This window comes from Schistosoma mansoni, chromosome 7 (assembly GCF_000237925.1).
Source record: "Schistosoma mansoni strain Puerto Rico chromosome 7, complete genome".
Lineage (NCBI taxonomy): Eukaryota > Metazoa > Platyhelminthes > Trematoda > Strigeidida > Schistosomatidae > Schistosoma > Schistosoma mansoni.
The window spans coordinates 8,035,945-8,049,008 of record NC_031501.1 but is presented as its reverse complement, the minus strand read 5'-3'; positions in this window follow the sequence as shown (position 1 = coordinate 8,049,008).

Genomic DNA, 13,064 nt, shown 5'->3' with positions numbered 1-13,064 from the left:
GAAGATTATATCTGTAAAATATTGGCAGTTAAATGTTAAGTAAATCAAATGCATAGTTCGGTAATCTGCCTGAAGACTTTTCAAAGTAATTTCGTATCCAGATGAAGAAGAAATGAATAGAATCAACTCTGATTTACTTGTAGACTAACATTATGAATAATTTTATTGTGTAACAATAAAGTGACAATTTTATGTGCATATTCATATTTCTTTCAATATGTGCTTTTATTTCGCATACTGACTATTATTATATGATTTGCTATTCACAAGTTATACTCAATGTACTAATTATAGTCTCCGACAATCAAAGTCACATTTTAGCTTGAACCTGTACAATTTTTATTTTTCATTTATGGAACGGCGTGCTCTGTTTTGTTTGTATATGAACACAGTATGTCTGACATACATGATTCGTATGACGGAAGCTGATATTAGTGTTCTGAATCAAACATGTCGAGTTGGGCTAGAGGGTACTATCTCGGAGGGCCAATAAGAAATCATAGATGAATATGAATTGATAGTACTGGTTTATGCATCATTGATCTGGTTAGTAAATCAGTGTCATATTTGACAATCTTATCACTTTACAGTTAACAGACCATGATAAGACATCATAAATATGATCAACATCGAATTTATCGAATTTTAACCGGTTTACATTTTCATCCTCAATGTCTTATAATTACTTTTCGCTCAAATACTGTGAAACGTTTTTTTCAAATTCAGGTGAAAGTTCTCAATTGAGTAATACATTAAAAATATTGAGACACTAGTTGAGCAACAGCATCCAGAAGAACGAATCAAGTAAAACGATAGGTTGGCAGTGAGATGACTACCTGGCTCTGATATAGCCGGGTAACAGTGCATTCACTGAATAAGACATCTGTGGAGATATGCCTGAAAAATTTATTTTGTAATTACGTTTTAATGTTACTTGTATAACCTTGAACATAAGTACTTCTGACGTGTTACTTTTCTCAAAGCATGACACACGCTGTTAATTGCGGACAAATACACTTTTATATACACACCTTTTGTAATCCATTCGCTCGCGATTGTGTTAACTGAACACTAAACCAAATACTGTTCACTTTCATAGACTATAATTGGAATACATCATTTTCCAGATTTCGTTATACCACTAGGAGTGCATCAACCTTTCTGGAATTTTACACCATCTATAGATATTTTAATACCAGACTCAATCACAACACGCGCAAACCTGCTGAATCAAGTAACGGCTCTAATTTTTGTCTAGTTGATAACATATATATTCATTAAATCTCTCATCATTTTTGAGCTCATATATTGTTTGGCCCAACACACATGTTAGGAGTTTATCTTCACTCACTCTTTTTATTTCACTGTTCAACTTGTTCTCACAGTGATACGTCAGCCTATATGGTCATTCCTCGAAGTATTTAAATCATCTTATATGGAAAAACTGATATGTCTTGTTGGTTGTAGGTTTTCCCCGTCGCCACTGATATGTCTTTCTGGTTGAACGCTATATCCGGATCCTAAGCTAGTTTCGTATCCCCCAAGCTGGATCTACACAGCGACTTGAACACGAGAGAAGAGTCACAAAATATGCGGGAAGCACTTTACATCAAAGGTTCCTTTATGTACAGAAAATATAAGGTTTTTATAGTATTTTAAAGGTCCTTGGGTTTTACTGAAAATTCTAGATTAGTACTAAACATAGTAGCAGTGTAGTCATCAGCCAATCAGTATATCTACATGTGACTTTTCATTTTTCGCGATGTTTTCTAACAAAACTTCTAATCAAACGCTGATTGGATAAAATGCTTCTTCATGTTTCCTGAGCTTGTCATGTTTATTGCGAGAAATTTGCAGGATCATTGCAACAGAAACAATTTCAAAATCGTAATCGGCATTGAAGATTTTGCTTGTTATGTCTTGTGCACTTTGCATTCGCATCTATGACTAGAAGTTCAATTGCGACCTAACGGTGAAGTTCTTGGAATGAGCAATTATTCTGATTGTCTCACGTTTGCTTACAAATTATAAACTGCCTAGGAGTAATGAGAGATTGTAGATACAAAGTAAGATTGCATCTTTATGTGAAGACGTTTGAACACACCTATAATGCATCGGTATAATAAAATTAGACTCCATGCACTTTCTTGGCTCTTCGTGACATCTGAATATCATAAGGATTCTTGTTTACCGTATTCCTTGTCTTCTTTGAATTCGTAGTACAAAAGTTATTATTTTTCTCTCATTGTTCTCTCGCACATGATTACTTATCATCAAGTGTATACAGGTGAAATGACTGTGTAGGCTAAGTCATCTGTTGTTCCTCAACAAATTGTAGAGGTTAGTGCAAACTATGAACAACACAACCACGGACTACATTGAAGCATTGATGAAATATATTTGACGTGAATAACGAACCTGAAAGATACAATTCTCAGAATGTCAGGTCTATCAACGTTGAATAAAATGTCACGCAACATCTGATTTACCTATTAAGAACATGACACAAAAGTGCTCTATACCTTGTGCTTGCAATGAAGTTTCTTCAACAACAAAATTTGTTGCCGCATCCATCAGAATACCAGTAACAAGATGCTCTAGAGTTGCTACGAAAGTTTGTCCTTTTTATGGACTTTATGACGCCTGCGTTACATGCCACTGACCATTCACGTTCACGAAAGACCAGAAATACAACTTTTGTACTTATTGAGATATGACAAAATTTTATCATTATACATGTAATCAATGTTCAATTTATTCGAATGTATCAAGCTTATCCTCGACATTTATACAAGAGGACAACAGTGAGCATGAAAAGTGTTCCAAATTGTTGGCGGCAAACATTGCAATATAAATGTAGCTGAGAAGCAGAAGTGTGGGTTCAGAATTGACACTTGTTCGAGTCTTGCAGACGAATTTGTTTTTGTACCGCTTTTCCATGGCTTCCAATCACCTGGTGTGATTGACGAGGAGGAATAATCGACCGTCAGTTATGTACCTGCTGACTGATTTCGCTAAGACTCACTCACACTGTCTTTGTACAGACTGTACATACCAGTGATCATCCGATCTCAGTATTTTACTTAAGATTGTGCTGGAGGTGCAATCAAAATTTGTAATAATCTTCAATTTACATATCAATATTAACAATAATGGATGGACACTTCTATATAACGCGTCTCAAAAAAGAGGAGCTTCCGTTAGAAAGGCAACTATTTTCTGTATGCACTCAAAACACATCGTACTGGTAGTGCTTGAGACCTAGTCAACGATATACACCATTCGTTTTCTCTACAAATTTATTTCACGTCGACTTAGATGGAAACTTTCCTTCAATAATGAAATACGTAGCTGTTTTAAGGAACAATTTATGCTTTCCTTATCATTTAGGCCTGTCACTCAGCCTTTAATGCATTATTTAACTGGCGTTTTGTTTAAACGTTAGACGTTTTTGATCAGTTAAACTATTTTCAGGAAAGAAAACTCATACATATGCCAATGTTTTTTTGTCATCCTAGTCATACCAATGTATTTTTTGTTAGTTCCCTTTATCTAAAAGACGAATATACTGAGGTCCAATTGTGAGACGTTCAGAATTTTGAATTTAAAGACATTCAGAAAGACATTTTATTCCAATAGTCAGAGTTTATTCTTCTCAACTAGGTCAGTGCTTACAGGACGAATCCAGGGTAAGTTACTGATAATATGGTCTTGCATGTGTACACTGAAATTGTTTAATACTCAATGCCCTGTCAATTAGAAGAAGGTTCACATCATTGTGAAATAGGCTAAGCTGATTCATTTTCTATCACTTTACAGTCTATCTTTTCTAACTGTCATAATGCTTCCTTATAAAGTCAAAGCAATCTGAATGTTCTCTTGAAACCCTTACGTATTCATATGAAAGAAGAATGTTCAGTTTCTATGCTAAACTTCGTTCATGACTGGATCTCTATTTAAGTTACGTGAATAACATAAAACCCCTCATTCTACACCAGCTTTTTGTTTCCACAAATTTCAGAATCTGCACATCCATTTTCCTCGAATCAAATAAAGTCCTTCAATAATTCTTTTGACGGCATCTGCCTGACCATATATTATTTTAGGCGACATTGTTGTTCTTATTACTATTGTCTTCATCAACGAGTCTGAACCCTTCAACCATACATTTTACTACAGTTATATTGCTTATACCTCGATACTTTACACCAAATCATTCTGACTTTTACAAATACTCAATCACATTTACTGGTCACACTTATTTTGAATAGGCGTGCAGCAATAGATGTGAAATTCAACAGTTCAACACTTAACATCGTCTAATTCACCTTCCAGCTTTATCTGCAATTTATTGAGTAAACAAATGGTATGTTTCTGTGAATGTAACGTCTCATGGTAAAGTTATTTAAAGCTGTTTTTTATTTCACCATCCTTTCTCTTCTGTTTATCAGCTCCCAAGTCGCTTGACTTGCATTGTTAACACCATTGAATTCAGTGAATAAATGAACGAAAATCTCATATACATATCAAAATCTTTTACTCTACATTTTCGAATATGATAGTTTGATAATAGTACAAGGAATTTAAACAGGAAAACAAACGACATCAATGTGATTTCAACTTTTTAAAAAGAAAGAACGAAACGATGCTGATCACGAAAGTTATGACAACCAATATTGGTATGAGTATATCTGTGAGAGATGGAAAACAATAACTGTGATTTACCATTTGTTTACTGATGTGAAAATGAATAAAACTATCAGCCATAGGTTATTTTGGAAAAAAATTGAACCGCAACAACAAACACACACAAAAACAAACTTGTGATTTGTAGTACAAGGCAGATACACGCAATGAGATAGAAAATAACTAATAATCACCAACTGAAGTCTATTAACCGAAACTCAATATGATTCTGCCGGAACGTGGTAAAGATAATCTATGTAGAAATGCGTTGAAAATCCACGGGTGTGAACTGAGAGTAGTTTTTGTTCGGACAAGTGTAATTTTAGAGAAGCGTGTAAAAATAAAATGAAAAATAACACATTTTAAGACGGTAGGTAATCTGAGTGATTGGAATAGGTGAGTAGACTTCTTCGCTCAATAGTTTTACCATTGCATGAATAATTGACTGAATGTCTGTGTTTTTTATCAGACGAGACCCTGATTCGCCTTGCGTAGATTTACAGATAAAATTTATATGATCTGAAATTATCTGATCTACGTCATTACATCGCATCAACTATTCACATTCACTGAGTTCCGATAAAGATAATTTACTTTTTTATATTTTACACTGTCTGCACAGTCTACGATAAATATACTGAATCCGGTGTTTGTGTAACTACTCGACACTTTGGTAGTCTTAAGCCAAAATTTGATGTGTACAGATACGTTTACACGATTTATGAGAAAGTAGGTATAATAAAAATGATGGTAGAACGATAAAGCATAGCCACCGTATAGCACACTCACATAGAATACGAGGATATTGGAATATTGATGTAATCAGATTATTCGATGCTGCAAATGAAAGAGAGAAAATAGAATGATGTGAAGAATCTGACCGGCATCTCATAAAAAAGTTACCTCCAATTTCAAGAAACGTCAACTTTACTACTATATATTATAGGATAAGAAAAAGGATTTGAATTAAGCCATTGGGAATGTTGAAGAAAATCATATTAAAGATGACGATATTCAGAAGACTGAAAACGTGATATTAATTTGCATTCAGCAAAAATGTTCGTGTTGAGTCAAGGGAGAATTTCTGAAGATAGGAAATGCATTATTTCATCATCGGGTGCACACAATAACAAAACACATTCGCCTAACCATATATTGTCCCACTGCACCTGTCAAGAACGAATCTTTTTTCAGTAAATCAGATGAAAGAACAAAAAAATCTGAAACACTACCATGAAGAAACGATAAGAAGCCGATGGGGATGAGCGTGATGATGATGAATTTATTAATTTATATTTTAGAAAGAGGAAAGAGTGAAGCCATTGAGGATGTTGAAGTGAAAAAGTAATATACGACGATATTCAGAAGACTGATAATGTGATAATAATTTACATTGAGCAAAAATTCTTGTGTTCAGTTATGAGAAAATTTCTGAAGAGCGGAGGTGCATTACTTCACCATCGAGTGTGCACAATAACGAAACGAATTCACACAACCGGATATTATCCTGCTGCACATGCTGTATACAAAGCATTTCTCAGCGAATTAGATGAAAGATTCAAAATTTTTAAACACTACCATGAAGAAAAGGGTATGAAGCTGATGGAGATGGGCGTAATGATAATGATGATAATTTTGATCTTTACGCAGTCGATTATATAGAAGTTCATGAAAATGATGAGTACAAAGAAGATAATGATGATGACTGTGTTGAACGGATTGAAACGGAGAAGTTGGGATGCTTGCAGAAAACGTTTGTTCACTTCAAATCAACCAATATAACCAGTATTGAGTTTACATCTGTGCAATACGAGTATTCCGTTTGCGATTTGTTTCCTTTATAAATATGAATAAAACCAGATTATATGTGGTTAAAGAATCTAATGAAAACATGGTAATTCGTGATTTCTCATAATCTGATCTTAATTATATCTCCGAGAGATAAAATAATTAGTTGCGAAATGAGCAGTTTGACTATGCAAAAATCATAAAACAAAGAGTTCATTAAGATGATCATAAGTCAAACAAATGAAGGATTCGAAAAAGATGAAAACACATGAAGTGTACGATGCCGAAAGTTTATGAAGGTTATGCTTGAAAGTTGGCAAACGAATTAAAACTCGTAATGACAACAACAACAAGAAAGGACTGCAGTGAAATTTAATGGAAATAGGCAACAAATATAATGAATGGGTTAAAAAAATAAGGTTAGAAAAATAAAACAAAGACGATGACGTAATGAAGGAAAATATGTCAACATGAATCAAATATTTCAGAGGGGGACGAGTACATAATTTGAGATAGTTTTCAGTTGCCATTGTGGTTGCCCGATACCAAGATTCGGAACTGACACATGGCACAACGGATCACCATCTTCAATACTAAAGACATTCATCATGTTACAAAAACCACTACTCACCTGAATCGACTTCAATTTTCTCAGTGATCCGAGACGGTACTGGTGACGCTGTATAACGAAAAAAAATGAAAGAAAATGTGGTGAGGAAGGACGTGAGTGTGTGCTGCGAATATGCTTGTTTCGTGAATGTGTTCTTCGCTGCACTCGTCATGCGTACAAAATTAGTGGTGAGGTAATTTGCGTCGGTACAACTCAGTCAATCAGTTCGGTATTTCACATCTCTCCTCAACGTATGCTCATTGATAACAGGCATGAGGAACATGAGTGTTCGAATGTGTTAACCGTGTTCATTATACAGATAATCGTGTGAAGCGTGTTTTCATTGTTGAATGAGGTAGTATTTCGAGTATTGTGAATTCATTACTCAGTATTAAGTGATGCAAGGTAAAGCGCATGCGGAAAAGAACTTTTCCAACAGTTCTGATGCAATAAGACATTTAAAGAGGCAAACCAGAATCCCATAACTTATATTCGCACAATATTCAACCCGTACGCATACAACAATTATCCTTATAGGGATTTCTGTTGATTTCAGATATCTCGAAATCTCAGTTTGAAATGATCAACTCATATGCTAGGCCGTTGATAATTCGTGCAATGAACACAGCACTCAAGCTATTTCAGAAGACTGATATCAATGAATAACAGATTGTGAAACAATGCAATGAGAAACAACAGTTTGTTTGTGGACTCACGTGTCATGAGCGTCGTCGTGTCCTCATTCTTCACAGCGACATTCACAGCTGCCACATAAATCGAATAAACACAAAGAGCTCAATCACGTATCGACCAACGGAATACACACGATTGACATATTCATTCTGACAAATTTATATGAATCGTGTCCATGTTCCCGAATATCCACTTTCAGCATGCAGACATTAGGCCGAGACATCCTTACAAACAACGACACACAAACATACATGCCCCGAATAACACGATTACATAAAGCATAATGGATTATTTACGAGAAATTTATTCCAGGTTTTCCTTGCACGTTTATTCACATTCCTCTATGAAATTTTATCCAATGAATAAAAATATTAAACACATGAGAATTACTGGTTTTGCAACACGTAGAGAAGTGGACGCCACAATCACGTGAATCATTATCACTAGAGTACAGACAGAATCAGATACACGACTAGACATTGAGTGTATCATACACTAATACACTCTAATCACAGCATGAAAATTTTGTCGATTATTCATTCGCATCTCGTGAATCTCTAAAAATCACATGTGAACGGTTGACACATCACTCTTTCTAAAACTCCATATAGTTACCAGTGTTACATGAAAAGTAGTGGTGAGTATTGAGTGCGTTGCTTACTGTTGAGATGTGCAAAGCACATTCCCACTTGTGGCAATATCAACAAAGAGACCTAAGTGCAGTGATGTTGATGGAAGTGTGTCCAAAGAATATTGAACGACTGTTGCTGAAGTGTGAATGGAGTTGAGTCAGTAAAATATCTGTGTAGACGTTGATGTCAATAATGTTATTCTGGGAAAATGGATTGGTTTGTTGAACTGAGAGCGATGACATATTTTGAGATAGTTTTCAGTTGCCATTGTGGTTGCACGATACCAAGATTCGGAACTGACACATGTCACAACGGATCACCATCTTCAATACTAAAGACATTCATCATGTTACAAAAACCACTACTCACCTGAATCGACTTCAATTTCCTCAGTGATCCGAGACGGTACTGGTGACGCTGTATAACAGAAAAAAATGAAAGAAAATGTGATTAGGAAGGACGTGAGTGTGTGCTGCGAATATGCTTGTTTCGTGAATGTGTTCTTCGCTGCACTCGTCATGCGTACAAAATTAGTGGTGAGGTAATTTGCGTCGGTACAACTCAGTCAATCAGTTCGGTATTTCACATCTCTCCTCAACATATGCTCATTGATAACAGGCATGAGGAACATGAGTGTTCGAATGTGTTAACCGTGTTCATTATACAGATAATCATGTGAAGCGTGTTTTCATTGTTGAATGAGGTAGTAGTTCGAGTATTGTGAATTCATATCTCAGTACTAGGCGATGCAAGGTAAAGTTCATGTGGAAAAGAACTTTTCCAACAGTTCTGATGCAATAAGACATTTAAAGAGGCAAACCAGAATCCCATAACTTATATTCGCACAATATTCAACTGGTACGCATATAACAATTAATCTTATGAGGATTTCTGTTGATTTCAGATATCTCGAAATCTCAGTTTGAAATGATCAACTCATATGCTAGGCCGTTGATATTTCGTGCAATGAACACAGCACTCAAGCTATTTCAGAAGACTGATATCATTGAATAACACATTGTGGAAGAATGCAATGAGAAACAACAGTTTGTTTGTAGACTCACGTGTCATGAGCTTAGTCGTGCCCTCATTCTTCACAGCGACATTCACAGCTGCTACATAAATCGAATAAACACAGAGAGCTCAATCACGTATCGACCAACGGAATACACACGATTGACATATTCATTCTGACAAATTTATATGAATCGTGTCCGTGTTCCTAAATATCCACTTTCAGCATGCAGACATCAGGCCGAGACATCCTTACAAACAACGACACACAAACATTCATGCACCGAATAACATCTCTCACACATTCAACGCAATCAGATGATCGATATTTCATTGGAACCATTGAATGTGGATAAGTGAGTTCTTCCCGTTTTCGGTTGACACAGTATTGATTTTGAAAAATGGAGTTGAAATTTACGGCTTTTGATTTACCCACCTAATGTTGAGGTGGTAGTGAAAATTTCATTGCAAACATTCTAGTGTCCATCTATTCAACTGTTTCCCACATGCAACCAGTCGCAATATTTCGCAAATATTTTATCATCAAGACAATATGATGAATACGCAGAATTTGCTGACAACCAGTTCACGGTTACATAAAGCATAATGGATTATTTACTAGAAATCTATTCCAGGTTTTCCTTGCACGTTTATTCACATTCCTCTATGAAAGTTTATCCGATGAATAAAAATATTATACACATGAGAATTACTGGTTTTGCAACAAGTAGAGAAGTGGACGCCACAATCATGTGAATCATTATCACCAGAGTACAGAGAGAATCAGATACACGACTAGACAGTGAGTGTTTCATACACTAATACACTCTAATCACAGCATGAAAATTTTGTCGATTATTCATTCGCATCTCGTGAATCTCTAAAAATCACATGTGAACGGTTGACACATCACTCTTTCTAAAACTCCATATAGTTACCAGTGTTACATGAAAAGTAGTGGTGAGTATTGAGTGCGTTGCTTACTGTTGAGATGTGCAAAGCACATTCCCACTTGTGGCAATATCAACAAAGAGACCTAAGTGCAGTGATGTTGATGGAAGTGTGTCCAAAGAATATTGAACGACTGTTGCTGAAGTGTGAATGGAGTTGAGTCAGTAAAATATCTGTGTAGACGTTGATGTCAATAATGTTATTCTGGGAAAATGGATTGGTTTGTTGAACTGAGAGCGATGACATATTTTGAGATAGTTTTCAGTTGCCATTGTGGTTGCACGATACCAAGATTCGGAACAGACACATGTCACAACGGATCACCATCTTCAATACTAAAGACATTCATCATGTTACAAAAACCACTACTCACCTGAATCGACTTCAATTTCCTCAGTGATCCGAGACGGTACTGGTGACGCTGTATAACAGAAAAAAATGAAAGAAAATGTGATTAGGAAGGACGTGAGTGTGTGCTGCGAATATGCTTGTTTCGTGAATGTGTTCTTCGCTGCACTCGTCATGCGTACAAAATTAGTGGTGAGGTAATTTGCGTCGGTACAACTCAGTCAATCAGTTCGGTATTTCACATCTCTCCTCAACATATGCTCATTGATAACAGGCATGAGGAACATGAGTGTTCGAATGTGTTAACCGTGGTCATTATACAGATAATCATGTGAAGCGTGTTTTCATTGTTGAATGAGGTAGTAGTTCGAGTATTGTGAATTCATATCTCAGTACTAGGCGATGCAAGGTAAAGTTCATGTGGAAAAGAGCTTTTCCAACAGTTCTGATGCAATAAGACATTTAAAGAGGCAAACCAGAATCCCATAACTTATATTCGCACAATATTCAACTGGTACGCATATAACAATTAATCTTATGAGGATTTCTGTTGATTTCAGATATCTCGAAATCTCAGTTTGAAATGATCAACTCATATGCTAGGCCGTTGATATTTCGTGCAATGAACACAGCACTCAAGCTATTTCAGAAGACTGATATCATTGAATAACACATTGTGGAAGAATGCAATGAGAAACAACAGTTTGTTTGTAGACTCACGTGTCATGAGCTTAGTCGTGCCCTCATTCTTCACAGCGACATTCACAGCTGCTACATAAATCGAATAAACACAGAGAGCTCAATCACGTATCGACCAACGGAATACACACGATTGACATATTCATTCTGACAAATTTATATGAATCGTGTCCGTGTTCCTAAATATCCACTTTCAGCATGCAGACATCAGGCCGAGACATCCTTACAAACAACGACACACAAACATTCATGCACCGAATAACATCTCTCACACATTCAACGCAATCAGATGATCGATATTTCATTGGAACCATTGAATGTGGATAAGTGAGTTCTTCCCGTTTTCGGTTGACACAGTATTGATTTTGAAAAATGGAGTTGAAATTTACGGCTTTTGATTTACCCACCTAATGTTGAGGTGGTAGTGAAAATTTCATTGCAAACATTCTAGTGTCCATCTATTCAACTGTTTCCCACATGCAACCAGTCGCAATATTTCGCAAATATTTTATCATCAAGACAATATGATGAATACGCAGAATTTGCTGACAACCAGTTCACGGTTACATAAAGCATAATGGATTATTTACTAGAAATCTATTCCAGGTTTTCCTTGCACGTTTATTCACATTCCTCTATGAAAGTTTATCCGATGAATAAAAATATTATACACATGAGAATTACTGGTTTTGCAACAAGTAGAGAAGTGGACGCCACAATCATGTGAATCATTATCACCAGAGTACAGAGAGAATCAGATACACGACTAGACAGTGAGTGTTTCATACACTAATACACTCTAATCACAGCATGAAAATTTTCTCGATTATTCATTCGCATCTCGTGAATCTCTAAAAATCACATGTGAACAGTTGACACATCACTCTTTCTAAAACTCCATATAGTTACCAGTGTTACATGAAAAGTAGTGGTGAGTATTGAGTGCGTTGCTTACTGTTGAGATGTGCAAAGCACATTCTCACTTGTGGCAATATCAATAAAGAGACCTAACTGCAGTGATGTTGATGGACGTCATTTCTTATGTTGTATAAAAGTATCATACTGCTGATATTCGGATAGCTGTAGTACTTTTTGTATTCTCCAAGAGCTGTCTGGGCGAGGTTGTATCCAGTGTTACTATTTGTTATAGATTCCTAGGAGGCCACACCCGGAGCCTTCGACCTAAATGTCTGATCCACAAGGCAATGGAGCAACGTAAGGAAATGCAGTCCCATGGTAGCCGGTGACCAACAGTTGGTTTAACCCCGTTTGTTCCTTCAGGATCCTGGAGCCCATATGCATCATTGGTTGAGAATCAGGGTTTTCCAACTATCCTAGGTGGACCTTCCGTATCCACCAACCCGCTTAAAGCTTTGAATATCCACTTTTCATCCTCTCAATTTCATGAACAACGCCCCCACTGCGAGAAGGCGGCGAGTAGGACATCCCTAAAAGTGGCTGTATATGCGTGGCTATGTGAGAGCATTTGGAAATGGAGAGCTGACTCTCCCTACCCTCGGCCATACCAGGGCATTTGGGGGCAAAGAAGTCATTATCATTCTAGATAGCATCTTCAGCGCTTAGTTTTGCTTATTGTTAGTTATCCAGAGAGAAGGTCGGTTATTACAAGGTCATTTCCATCG